At 43.2% G+C, this 13,749-nt stretch overlaps 1 pseudogene; it reads right to left on the bottom strand.

Moving 5' to 3' along the window:
• Nucleotides 1-5,974: 5,974 nt before the first annotated feature.
• Nucleotides 5,975-13,749, bottom strand: part of LOC143637798 (F-BAR and double SH3 domains protein 2-like) — a 150,564-nt pseudogene continuing 142,789 nt past the window's right edge.

The raw sequence follows: 13,749 nt of genomic DNA, 5'->3' as shown, positions 1-13,749 counted from the left end.
CAGAGCCAGTGACTTTCTAAGTTGCCAACCCTTTGAATTTTCCCTGCTGCCTTCAGAAGAACCCCTCAGCTTGAAATCTAGCCTTTGGAAGTCACCCTGTTGGCCTGCGTCTTCATTCCCTTGCTATTCTGAATGTGACTTGCATGTGCTTTTCTCTATCCAGAATGTTCTTGTCCCTCCCAGCCCACAAGTAAAATTCGTCCTTCAGGATTCCCCTACTGACAGCCCTTTCCTCATCTACCAGGCTTGGTCCTACCCTTTCTTGTTTGTTATCAGCCTCCCTCCATTATAAGCCATGGAGCTCTTGAAATAGGCCAGGATGGGAACAGAATGTTCCCTGGGATCAGGTCTGGCTCAGAGAAACCTCAGGGAATGTTTATGAAGTCATTAAGTTCTCCTATGCAGGCACTCTGTGAGTTCAATAATCTAGCTCCCTTCACCCCTGCCCCAGCCCTACCGCTCTGGTCCCTAGTGGCCAGCAGGGGTCACCAGCTGTCTGGTCTCTGAGGAGTCCTTTCACCAGCCTCCCCCCAGAGACTGATGGCTGAAAAAACCAATGATGTCCCAGTGGCTACCATTACTAAGTACTTAACGTGTCAGCCTCCAGTGTACTTCCGGTAATTTCATTTGTTCCTCTCAACCAACTTGTGATATGGTTATCACCTATTTTACAGATGAGAAAAGATGAAACTCAGAGGTTGAGTCAAGATCACACTTGCACACACCTGCATTGTGACTGCATTCATCATACAAATGTCAGACTTTAGGCTCCCTGGGCAGTGATGCACCATGCCCCCCACTTCAGCCACCACAACTACCACCACTACCAGAGTGGGGGTGATTCCAGCTTTGTGTCTAACTGGGCTTCCTCCCTGCATCTTCTCTCTTCAATTCTGACCCTTAAAACCAGGAGGGTTAGTGTCCTTCAAAGTGAGGGGCAGGCAGGAACACCGGAGAGAAGGAAACTTGCCGTTCAGATTAAGTGCCTCACTGGAAGGCACAGCTCAGCAGATCACAGACTGCTCAGACAGCCCAGGAGATGACGGGACTCGCTCTCTGGGATGGCAGCCTCCCTGACCCCAGCTTCCCTGAAGGCCTTCCTTCCACTTATGGGGGCAGGCCTGATCATACACTGTGGGATGGTGTGGCCTCATGGAGTACATGTCCACCTTAAATTTCTGTGCTTCCTGGAGGAGCAGATCTGAAAGGAGAGGCAGACTGGAGGGAGAGGCCACAGATGCCCAGGGCAGGTGCTCAAAGGGGCTAATGATAAAGACCTCTCTAGGCCTTTCAGAAGTCAGTGCTCAAGTTTGTTTTTGTTTTTTTTTTTAATATTTTCTTAGTTGTCAATGGACTTTATTTGTGGTGCTGAGAATCGAACCCATTGCCTCACACATGCTAGGCAAGAGTTCTCTACCACCGAGTCACAACCCCAGCCCTTTTCTTTTTATTGGTAGTCCTGGGATGGAACCTAGAGCCTCATGCAGGCCAGGCAAGTACTCTATCACTGAGCCACACCCCCAACCCTAGTGTTTGGGGTTCTAGTACTCAGGCATTTGGGTGCTGTCTGCCTGAGTTTAGGTCCCTAGTCAAACTGGAATGACCTGTACACTTGCCACGTACATGAACTGATGCCCCAAGAGAGGGCAGGAGCTTGTTCTGGGTCACACAGCAGAACTGAGGCAAATCACAGTGGCTTCCAGGCTCTATATTGCCATCTGTCAAACTTCCTGTCCCAAGGCTCTCCCCACCCCATCATCCAGGTGACATAGCTCTTCTGTAGGCCTAAGTACCTCCAACTGCCCTGCCTAATCTGAGGCCTTAAATGATAGACACCCTTGTTCTGGTACCTACTACCCCTTGGTCATCTCCTAGCCCTGGCTCCTCTGTTTTCTTGAGACCCCCCCCCCACCTTATGTGAGCCTGTTTGTGCAGGGGCTGAACTCCTGTGCCCAGAACATAGCCTGGTACAGTAGTTTGCTGAATGGACAGAGTAACAGAGTTGGTTTCTGAAGGAATCTTGACACAAGGTATGGACCCACTTGTGAGAATGTGTGAATATTGCTATCTTCAGACACACCACCTTTGGTTTTAGGCTTTCTCTGAAATAATATCTTCAGCTCATCTGTACATTATCTTATTTGATCCTTTTGGACTTTAGGAAGTTTGCATTACCTTCTCACTCCTACCTTCAAAGATGAGGAAAATGAGGCCTAGAAAGGTGAAGGGCTGAGCCTCAGCCCCTCAGGGCAAATCTGAGATAGCTCAGGGCTTGCACACAGTCTCTTCCCCCCATTTCTTCCTGCCCCTCTCAACAGCCAGCTGTGGCAAGTGTTTGGTACAGTGTGGAAGGGGTGTGGACCCTACTCATGGGTTCATTTCTGCAATGCTTCAGGATAAAACACTTCAGGAAGATATTCCCAGATCAGAGTTCTCAGAAACAGACATGGCAGAAGGACTATGTGTGGTTTTTTTTGGCCACTGGGACCAAGGGAAAATAGTCCAGGAACAAGATGCTCTTTGGCATTCATATGGTTCTTGGCAGATCAGGCAGGAATAAAGCAAACATAGGAAGAACCTAGGTGGAAACTCAATTGGTTGTGTCAAGTGGTGGGGTTTCAGGACAAACTTTAACTCTCTTCCTCTTAATCTAAAATTTCTATTATTTGGTTATATTTCTGTCAGGAAAAACTTTACAATGAACAAAACAAATGCAAAGGTTTCAGAGCTGCCAGATTTTGTCATAAAGCTACTTGAAGAGGGCTGGGCAGTAACTGGAACCAAAACCAAAAACTGTGGCTGGGTTCCCTTGGCAGTGACTAGTACAGCCTGGTATATCATTACAACCTGGAGCATGACAGTTTGTGCCAGTGGATGAGTCCAATTGCTGGAATTTTCTTTTCAATTTCTTGTTATTCTAAGAAATCTTCAGCCATGGCTGAACAGTGTTGGTGGTGGAGTGGTGAGCATGCTTGCCTTCCAAGAAGCCTATGTACATGGTCTGTTCTCAGCTACGGTGACCTGCTGTGTGATATTTTTACTTGTATCTTAGAATAACTGAACTGATCCAGAATAAGAGTTGGATAAACTCTTCGAAATCACTCATTCCATTTCTTTTAAAGTTGGGGTTGCAGCAGCTTGGAGGGAGGATCACTTATTTAACAGCATCAGGGCTGAAGCCAGATGACATCACATGGTTTCTGTGTGGCTTGTGGACGTGGGCTGGGTGGTGGGGTCAGAGAGGAAGTGCTGCAAGCCATATGCTGGGAGTCTGGCTTGCCCGCATCAATCTTGTTCCTAAGATGAAGGAGGCCTACGGTTAGCTGTGACAATGGGATGGGGCAATTAGCTGAACTTTGCCCCTGGTCACAGACTAAGCCTCCAGTGCTAACAGCCATCTCAAATGTGAGCAGCCTGCACTGCAGGGAAAGCAGAAGATGGAAATATTCTGTGTCCCAGATTTATGGCTGGACACCTCACACACATCCCTTCACACAGGCATCTTGAGGGACCTGTGTGTTCCTGTACAGCAGGAGACTATCGAGGATCTCAGTTATTAAGGTGAGGACCCAAGAGGTGGGAGAAATGATGTGAGGAGTATGTGGAGACCACCCTGTGCTGCATACTTGATATATCCTTCTTGGGACCAATAAAATGTCCTTATACATACTCAGTTCATTACTTCGTAGGATGTAGCTGTGGGAAAGGGGAGAAGCATCCAGAATGACCACATCCAGGAAGCCAGTGGTCACATCCTCCAGGCTCCCTCCTTAGCTCACCAGCATGCTGCTGCCCTTTCTTTCCAGCATGTCTCATAATATTGTCCTCATTGTTATGTAGCCGTCTTTTTTCCCCACTGGGAAAGAACCTTGAAAGCAAAGACCATTAGTTATTTCTTTCTGTCTTTAGGACCCAGGATATCATACCTGGCACAAAAGTGGTCTCAGGGTCTGTGTCCCATGGTGTATTTACTTGCTCTCCGAATTTGTTAAATGCTGTAAAGGAGGGCCCAAGAGTATCTTTGTAAGAAACATGGTATTTTGGGAAAAGCCTGTTGAACCAAACCTTTTTAAAAGGAAACTTGGAAAACTTAATTCCATTTTTTATTATTCAATATTTTATACATAATAAATACAAATTTTTTACAGCCACTGTAAAGAAAGCGCAGCTGCACAGAGACTCCTTCTGAGCCCTGCCCTGTGCATGGTGATGCTGGGTTACATGTCCTGGAGGGAGGGATTATTTTTTTAAAAAGGAGGCATATTTTTACAACTTTGTTTTTAAAAATAAAATTAGCAGCTCTTCCAAGAAACATTTTAAGATCTAACAAAAGACTTCAACAACTTTCTGAAGTTGTGAAAAATCCAAATTCAAGGATAATTTGGCTAGCTAAAGAAAGAGTAGAAGACTGGGTGGCAAGTTGAACTGCTCTATTTAATAAGCACTTTTTAGATTTGTAACATTTCCACAAATTGTAAAATCTTTAAAAAACCACCCTTTTAATTGCTCTTTTAAACTTAAGAATAAGTTTGATAAACATAAAAAGACCTCAAGTAGATCAACAGTTTACAAAATGCAAAAAACCAAAACCATAGCCAACAGTCAAGGGGTATTGTTACTGAAGTGATCAAATGAATAACTGAAAACTTCTTCGGTTCTGACCCTACATTTTGTCAAAAATCCCACAGGGATGTTTGGTGAGCATTTCAAGTTTCTAAAGATTCTTAAGAGGGATGGGATTTTCAAAGCATAATACAACTTTTGGATTAAATTCTAAAAAATGTGATTTCTTAGCAAAAACAGAAACGCAACAGGCAAGCCTCCCTTAGTCCCTAGGTAACACACTCCCTACCTTCCATGGGTGGAAAGCAGAGCCCCACGCTGTTCCCAGTGCTGAAGACTGCTGAGCACCCCTCCCACCCCCAGCTCTCCTGGGACTCGCAGAAGGCTCCTCTTCCTCATCAGTCTGCACTTGTGTGGGATGTGCAGTCAGAGTCTTTTCTTGCTCAGGAAGCTAGTTTCCTCCACAGGCCCACAGGTTCTTCCTTCCTAGGAAGCATCAGGGAGGACCTGGAGCTGCATTTTTCATGAGTGGCAGCTTGTCTATACCAACAGCGACCAGGCTGTCTGGGTCAGTGCACTAGCTTTTGAACAAAATAGTGCTAGGGACCTCCCCGATAGAGAAGCTCAACAAGCAGGCATGTGTCCTTAATTTATCAGACACTCAGGTTCTAAAGATATTGGTCAGAAGAGTATATGCTGTAAAAACTGAGTTGAAAAATGTCCAAAGACAAAAAGAACATTAAACCGGCTCATTTCAGATCTGGAAGCTCCATCTCTGCTGTGGCCGTAGCCTCCTTTCTATTAGTCTATGTGATGGGCAAGATGAGGCTACTAGTTTAGCCCCCTCCAGGTTAGCCCCACTAATACTAAATGAATGGCATAAATATTAATACAAAGGACACTGTTATTATTTTAAATCTGTTAGTTGTGGAAAAGATGTGCGTTAATGCAACTGGCGCTAATGCAATGGGCAGTCCACTTTTTCCCGGTATGGTTTCACTTTTCATCTGGGGACGAACTTCGGGGAGGAGCCAGCCTCTCCTGAATCCCTCCTTCTGTTTCCTTTTGGAGCCAACAGAATCTGATTAATACTTAATCAGATGAGCAAAAGCCACTTGAAGAATGATGAGATTTTTGCCACATCCTTGTGGCCACAGTAATATACTGTACGAGCACACATGATCAGAATTCTGTGACTATTCCCTGGAATGAGGCCTGGTCTGGAATCTCCTATAAAAACGGACCACTGTTAGGCATGAGGGCTACTCCCCTCTGCTTCTAGGGCCCACTAGGATTTGTGCTATGGTAGGAGAGATGACATAGAAAATGACAACAACAAAAAAAGGCACAAAATATTCAAAACATGGGAGGAGTTCACCAGGCCACCCAGTCACAGAGAATCTGCCTTGGTTTTGCTCTGTTAAAGAGTCACCATCATGCAAAGGTGCCTAAACAACAGGATGGGCCAAACTCCAAGCCTGGCCTTGATTGTAGCGGTAACAAAGGGCAAGCCCATAGTCACACCAGTGTGATCTCCACATCCTCCATCTTCTCTGCTGGCCTTCGGTGGTTCTGTGTGGGTGGAGGGGGAGCCGCTCGGACCTGAGTAAAGAACAAAATCTTGGTTTGTAAGTCAGCTTCCAGACTCAGGCTGGAGCATCTGCAAAGTCCAACCAGTCCTCTATCCAATGACATGGGCACATACTTTCAGTGTAAATTTCCCACCCCGAAAAGCAGGTACTGTTCTGGATGAAATGTCAAGTCTACAAATGAGACTGCTGCCTGGGCTAAAAGCCCTGGGCACAATAGTTACTAAAGCCCTAAAATCCTTCTCCAAAGCTAAAGCCTGGAAGGCAAGAGCGCAATACTTAGGGAAATAAGACATTTCAGCATGTCTTGGGAGTCAGTTCTAAGAGAGAAGGCTGGAGAGGCAGGCTGGGGCAAGAAATGAAGGGCCTTGTTGAGACATGTTATAAGAAATCTGGGCTTGGGCTGGGATTGTAGCTCAGCGTAGAGCGCTTGCCTAGCATGGGTGGGACCCGGGTTTGATTTTCAGCACCACATAAAAATGAAGGCATTGTGTTGTGTCCATCTACACCTAAAATATAAATATTAAAAAAAACCCTATATTTAAAAAAAAGAAATCTGGGCTTTATTCTGTAGGCAGGGGAGTCTTTGATGGATTGTAAGGCATATCAGATCCATGAAAAGATGTCTCAGATAACAGTTTGGAGAAGAGATTGGAAGTGGGCAACAGGACAAGTGAGCTGACAACATAGGAGACTTTCCAGACTTTTCAGAATGAAGGCTGATGTGAGCTGAACTAGATACCAGGAATGGTGGAAGCAGAACAGTGAAGAGTTTTGAGACCTGTATCCAAGGTAAACCTGGCAAGACCTGGTGATGACTGCAGGTAGGCCAGGAAGGTCTGAGAAATGCCTCCAGAGCACTGGTAGGATAGAGGATCCATTCACCAAGACAGGCAAAATGGAAGAAGGAACATGTCTTGGAGGGAAGGTAATTCACTAATTTTTGCTGAGTTTTGGGGGTTGGTCTCAGACATATAAGTTGAGATTACCACAAGTCTGAAACTCACTGAGAGACATGATTCTGGGATTTGGTTCTTACAGTCATGGGAATAGGTAACTTGGGGAGAATATGTTGAATGACTTCAAGAGAAGCAGTCTAGGGACAGGATCATGAAAAGTATCAGCAGAGATGGAGAGAGGAGGAGAAACCTGCTAAGGTCAATGAAAAGGAAGAGCTGGAGGTATAGAGCCAGCCAGCAAAGTGTGGTGGACAAGAAAATTAGCCCCGATTTCTCCATTTCTACTCTTACCCACCAGCCCATGTTACTAATGCCTCTTGCTTGGACAACTGCTACATCCTCCTAATGGCTCCTGTATCAGTTCTGCCACCTTTTATTGGTCTCCACTTGGTAGCCATAAATATGTGTTTAAAATACAAAACTAATCACAACACTGCCCTGCTTAATACCTCACAATGGCTTTCAATCACATTTAGAATCAAGACCCAAGTCCCTGCCAGGTGTGGTGGCCCAGCCTGTAATCCCAACTACCCAGGAGGTTGAGGCATGAGTATCACAAGTTGAGGCCAGCCTGAGCAATTTAGTAAGACTCTGTCTGAAAAAATAAATAAATAAAAAGGGCTGGGGCTATAACTCAGTGGTATAGTACCCCTGGATTTATTCCCCAGTATAAAAAAAATATTAAGATCCAAGTCATTAATAAGGAACTCAAAGCATATCTGCTTAATGAATCAACCTAGTGGTTCAAGAAGGTCAAGGAAAACAGAATTGCAAAGGGTCCACTGGATTACCAGTATGAAAGCCATGACCTTGAAGAGGAGTGGTAGTGGAACTAAGATGGCAGTAAAGTGAAGGGTGAGCATAGGTAACTATTTGTCAGAATATATCCCTGAGAACAGGAGTTCTTTTAGGTCATTTAGTGTATTTCAATGCTCCTCAAAGAGGCAAATACGGCCTGGAAAATAGATTCTTAATAAACACTTGCTAAAACAATTGTTTTTATGTTACAATTATACTACTTCAATGTTCCTAGAGCTTGAAATACAATTGAAATACACCTGCACAGTGGTTATCTTGTGATCTTACCATGTCAGTGAGAAGTGTTCCAGTATAAACTAAATGATCCAAGATGAATTGACTTTAGAGCTGTCGAGGCTGTTTGAGGTGGGAAACTGTAGATACTTTTCTGGCACATAACCCACTTAGCCTTTTTAATCGCTCTTTTTTAAAATTTATTTTTTAGTTATAGGTGGACACAATATTTTATTTTTATGCAGTGCTGAGGATTGAACCCAGTGACTCATGCATGCTAGGCGAGCGTTCTACCTCTGAGCCACAACCCCAGCCCCTCAATCAATCTTTTTACCTTCCCAAATTCATTTCATCCTTGTTTGGCAACACACAGGGGCTGATTTGGATTTGGAAGAACTATGCATTCTATAACCCTGCCAGCTAGGAGACTTACAGGCAGGAGTTTGCCATATGAGGTCTCAGGAGTATGCCTTGATGCCTGTGAGAATCCTGGTGACTCAGCATGGAGGCTATTTTCTAAGGGAGAGAATTAAAAAGCTCAATTTATGTGGTGCTGTGCAATAAAATGCACTCAGACCCTGCCCAGAGGACCCTTACCATTTGTTGAAGGAGACGGGGGAAGAGCTGGGCACTCCTCTTATCCAGGCTGGGGTAAGGACTGCTGGGAGGCTTTTCATACAGCGGTAGCGGAGGCAGGGATGTTTGCGGCTTGGGGGAAGGAGAGATCTGCATGGAAGGAGGCAAGGTTACCAGGTGCTCTTGGCCTCAGGAAAGAGAGCTGGCTTCTTCTCTGCTGCTGAACACACATTCCTATTCTCTGGGACTAAATTATGACTGTTAAAGCTTGTCAGCCTTTTGCTCGTCAGCAAATGGACCTAAAATAACTACCCCAAACTGTTTCATGATGCATTTAACAGTTTCCTATCATAGATCTCATTATATTACTGATTTTAGTTTATCTTCAAACAGTTACCAAGTCAAACCATTCTCTAAACTTTTCTTTTTTAATTGAAAATATGATAAATTAGTCAATTCAACAAAGCTAAGGAAGAACAAAAAAGGGGACAAATTGTACTGTTTTTACATATGAAGATACAATAACTGGCTGAGCTTCTTGTATGTGAGGCTAAGTTATTATCACGCAAACAAGATTGGCAAACACTTTCTTTATTCTTCTACCTGCCAGGCTGCTGTAACAGATCCCCAGAGAAAAACTGAACTGAATAAATTAGGACTTCCTGTAAATGCAAGTTTCCTACTGATGAGCAAAACCTTACAGCCCCTTTATTGTGGGACAGGGGCTCTGGCAGGCCCTGGGTTATGTGGTAGGGCTCTGAGTGTGATAGAACGAAGAGCTACCTCAGAGTTGTACCACATAAACTAACCATGGACATAACACATTCTCTCTCCGATTTGTTTTTTCTCTCTCCACCAAACCAACCTTTGATATGCTATATACGATTTAGTATTTTGGTTAATAGATTCACAGAATGCAGAAGAATGAAGGCATAATAGGGTCATATCCCACAAGGGTCTGACCGTCAAGTCTCTGGTTTCTGAAATTCAGCTATATAGACATCTGGCAATTGAGGACTGGAACAGGGAGGGTGAGGCAGAGAGACTGCAACCCACTTTTGCCTGGTTCAAGAGACCCTAGGGAGTTTTTTTCTTTAATCATGTTTTAAAGCAGCTCTTCTTTTCTTCTTTTCAGCAGTGCTGGGGATCAAACCTTGAACGTACTAGGTAAACATTCCACCACTGAGCCACACCTCCATCCCTTTAAACATTATAAAATTCAGCTCTCCCCACTCTGGTACCTGAATCTCTTTCATCCATGGAGTATCACCATTTTCTGAGGCTGAAAGTTCTTCTACTAGCACCGATGGGAACACTCCAATCCGCCCATTGAATTCCCCTTCCCAGAAGCCATCGTCATCTTGGTTCTCTTTGTTCAAGATACGAATGATTGCTCCCTCAGGAAAAGATAGCTCATCATCTGTTTGGCCCTCATAATCATAAAGTGCTTTCACAAAACAGACTAGAAAGCAAGAGAGAGACAAATCTGGTTAAGAACAAAGGCTGCTTTTGCAACCACCCCTATGCTCACATGACAACTCAGAGAGCACCACTCAAAGTTGTAATTTTTTTACTCACTGTGATCAAAAAAGGGAAACAAAAAACAGGAAGAAAGTGCTTTTTAACCTACTGAAGGCTTACTCCTAGGGTAATACAGTTTAGGTCAAATGTGACCAAATAAAGTGTGCCTTGTTTCAGTCTTTACCACTGGCATCTCCGTTGAGGCTGCCTGAAACGAGTTCTGCTTCTATGGAATTGCTGGATGTGTGTGACCGACTGTCCAAAGCGGCCAAGGACTGCAGCATGCTCAGTAGGCTGTTCGAGGTGGGAAACTGTAGGTACTTTTCTGGCACATAACCCACTTGGCCAACTTTATTTCGAGCCTGGGTAAAAGACATGGTTACAAAACAGGTTTGCACACACAAAGGTTTGGACCGGACATAATAAGAACCAAAACAAACTCCTAAAAATGTCACAAGAGGGGCGATATGAGCAAAGGAATATACCTTTACCCAGTCTTCCATATCTCCATCTTCAATCACTTCTAACACCTCATGTTCCTCAATGGTCAACTCATCTGCTTGAGAAGCCTGCAATGGAGGATGGTCATGGACAAAATTAAAAAGGTTAGATAAAGAGCAGATGTGAGCTGGTCAGAACAAAAACTGGGGATCAAAATATTGAAATGATTTTGAGAAACATAAAAATTTCAATGCTGTAAAACTATCATAATGAGGTGAAGTTTTACTCTAAAAAAATGAAACAAAATAAAACTGCAACTAAAACTGGATCCTCAGGAGGCAATCAGATCAGTGATCAGCACTGGGCTGGAAGTGAAGGATGTGGGTTCCAGCTTCAGCTCAGGTACCTAGTGGTAAGTTACTCAGCCTCCATTTCTTCAAAATGACAGTCCTGCCATTCTCTTGAGGATTGGGGAGTTAATGTAGGATGAATAAGCACAGAACCATGACGACTTGGGAAGCACAGGCAGAGGAGAAGGCACTGAAACGGAAGTGCTACCAAAGGCTACCATGGAGGTGCATGGAAAATGCAAAGGGCTATGTACATGGATTGGATGGAGGTTAAGCAATGCCGAGGGTTGATCTGGAATTGCTATAAAATAGTGGCCCAAAGAGGAAAATTGTGGGAAAGGCCATGATTGAGATCAGGCAAAATTTGGATTATGCTCCAATATTAGTATGGAGACTGGGTTGATCCTTAGAGGTTCTACACAATCTGTGATGGCTTTATTGTCCCTGATAGCACCAGTCACCAGATTTTCCCTTAGGACAACAAAACCTGAGAGGAGACTCTCAGAGGCTCCACAGAGGGGTTGGAGAGTCTGTTTGGCTTTGCTTCCTAAAGAGCCTTGTATGTCATATTAACAGGTGGGCTTGTGAGTATCTTCTGGCTCTCTGGTAAAAGCCTTAAAAGCTTCCCCCAAGTCCCAAGATCAGTTAAAATTGTCAACTGAGACCATATAGTTTTTCAAATCTCACAATTTCAAAGTGTAAAATATCTCCAAGTTACACAAGCAAAAATTGGGCAAGAAAGTTAGTCAGTTTCTATGATTCACTCCACATTTTGCAAGCTTTAAACATTTCATCAAAACCCAGATTCTGAAGCTACCATAGCTCCTTAAGACAAAAACAGTCTTGAAAATGGGTGTTAAACCAGAGAATACTATAAGACTAGATTTTCTCCCCTCAGTATTAGGGTTTGAACCCCAAACCTCACACATGCTAGGCAAATACCCTACCACTGAGCTATATCCCCAGCCACTCCAGGACCAGATTTTAAGTAAATTACCTCTTATGTTAATATATGAAACCCACTTATTTACTTTTTTTTTAAGTGTAAAAGAGAATTTATTTAATTGAAAAGAAAAGAGACAGAACTCCTGCAGGATGAGAGGGGACCTGATAGAAATTGTCTCATTTACTCTTTTTAAAAATTTGTTCTTCATAGTTATACACAGCAGTAGAGTCAATTTTGGCCTCAATTATTCTTTTTTGAGGAAAATAATTTAGTTCTTTATTATTTATTGGGATGTGGACGTGCAGCACTCTTTGTAAAAAAGAAAAATCAGGCTTAATGCATCTTAAAATTTGGAATTAAATGAGTTAAGTCTATATGATAAAGATTCTCTATTAAAAAAGAAGATGTTTTATAACATTTAGTCTGAAGAGTGATAGGTAAGTTATTACTGTTCTTGAAATAAAAAAAGCCAAATAGCTTGGAGGATATTTTTTATATAATTAATTCAGCATATACAAAAACATAATCCTACAAAAAAGACAGCATACGAGAGGGCCATGTGACACTGCCAAGATCATTAGTCAACAGGAGGTAAATATGGGCAATTTCAGGATTTAAGCATTGGATAAATTGTTGAATGAGATAATTAGTGTTGGTCCACATTTACTCTTGATAGCTTTTCCAATGGAATTTCTTTGCTATTCTGAAACCACATTGTGTCCTGAATATACCAGTAAAAGGTACTTCTGTAGTAAAGCCGTTTTCCTAAATTACATGCCAAGACTTAAAAAGTCTCAATACAACCATACCAGTCTCTACCCTGTGTGAGAGCAAAGCAGGATATGTTGCTGTCCTTGTGCAACAGCCATTGAGGCCCAGTGCAGCAGGAGTCTTCTAGCAGAAGCAGACACTAGCATGACTGTGCTGACACCACACACCAATGACAACTTTTGTACAAGGTTTTCCTCTACATGGCAATAAAGACCTAGAGTCTGGGCCCTGTGAGCCTCGGGGTACCCTGGACCAGCACACTCTTCCCTGTGGTCTAGGTGCACCATGTCTCTCTTGCTTCTATGCTTATTCCCGGCTGCTCCTTTTGTCTGTCCTGCTCTGTTCCAGCTTTCCTTTCTGATGAATGGATTAGATTATTATAGGTATAAAAGTCTAGTTTCAGTCTTGTTTCTATGGGCAAGAGACCATCTGAGTCTCAGTTTTCTTTCTTTCTTTTTTTTCTACCAGAACATAAGTGCCATAAAGACAGATTTTTGTCTGTTTTGATCAGTGCTACATCACAGGGCCTAGAAAGAGCAAAGTATTTGTATAAAGAGATGCTCAAGTAATTGTTTGTTGAATAAATGGTGTTTTCTGATAATATCTTCTTTGTAGGGTTATTGAAGAGATTGAAATGAACAAAGAAGCAGTAGCTTCTCATGACTTGTGGCCCAGCTCTCTTTCTCAGACCACTGGCAATGAGCCAGTTGCTTCTTCCTTTCATTAAGACTCCATGAGTCCATCACACACTGACTACCATGGTGCTCTAGCTCACTGCTAGTCCTTATGAGTTCCCTATTAGAATGACTTAAGGCGGGGACTGTATTTCTCACTTATTCCAACTATAGGCAGCAAGTGGTCAGTCAATGGCTATTAAATATATGCAAGGTCTCACAATGTCTCCTTAAGTCCTAATATGTTTCAGTCTGTTACAAAACTCCATAGCAAACTGTGAGCTATTATAAAGTAGAAGATAATGAAAGAACACTTTTGTGTTGTTG

Source organism: Callospermophilus lateralis, unplaced genomic scaffold, assembly GCF_048772815.1.
Source record: "Callospermophilus lateralis isolate mCalLat2 unplaced genomic scaffold, mCalLat2.hap1 Scaffold_91, whole genome shotgun sequence".
Classification (NCBI taxonomy): domain Eukaryota; kingdom Metazoa; phylum Chordata; class Mammalia; order Rodentia; family Sciuridae; genus Callospermophilus; species Callospermophilus lateralis.
This window is presented reverse-complemented; position numbering and strand designations above follow the sequence as displayed.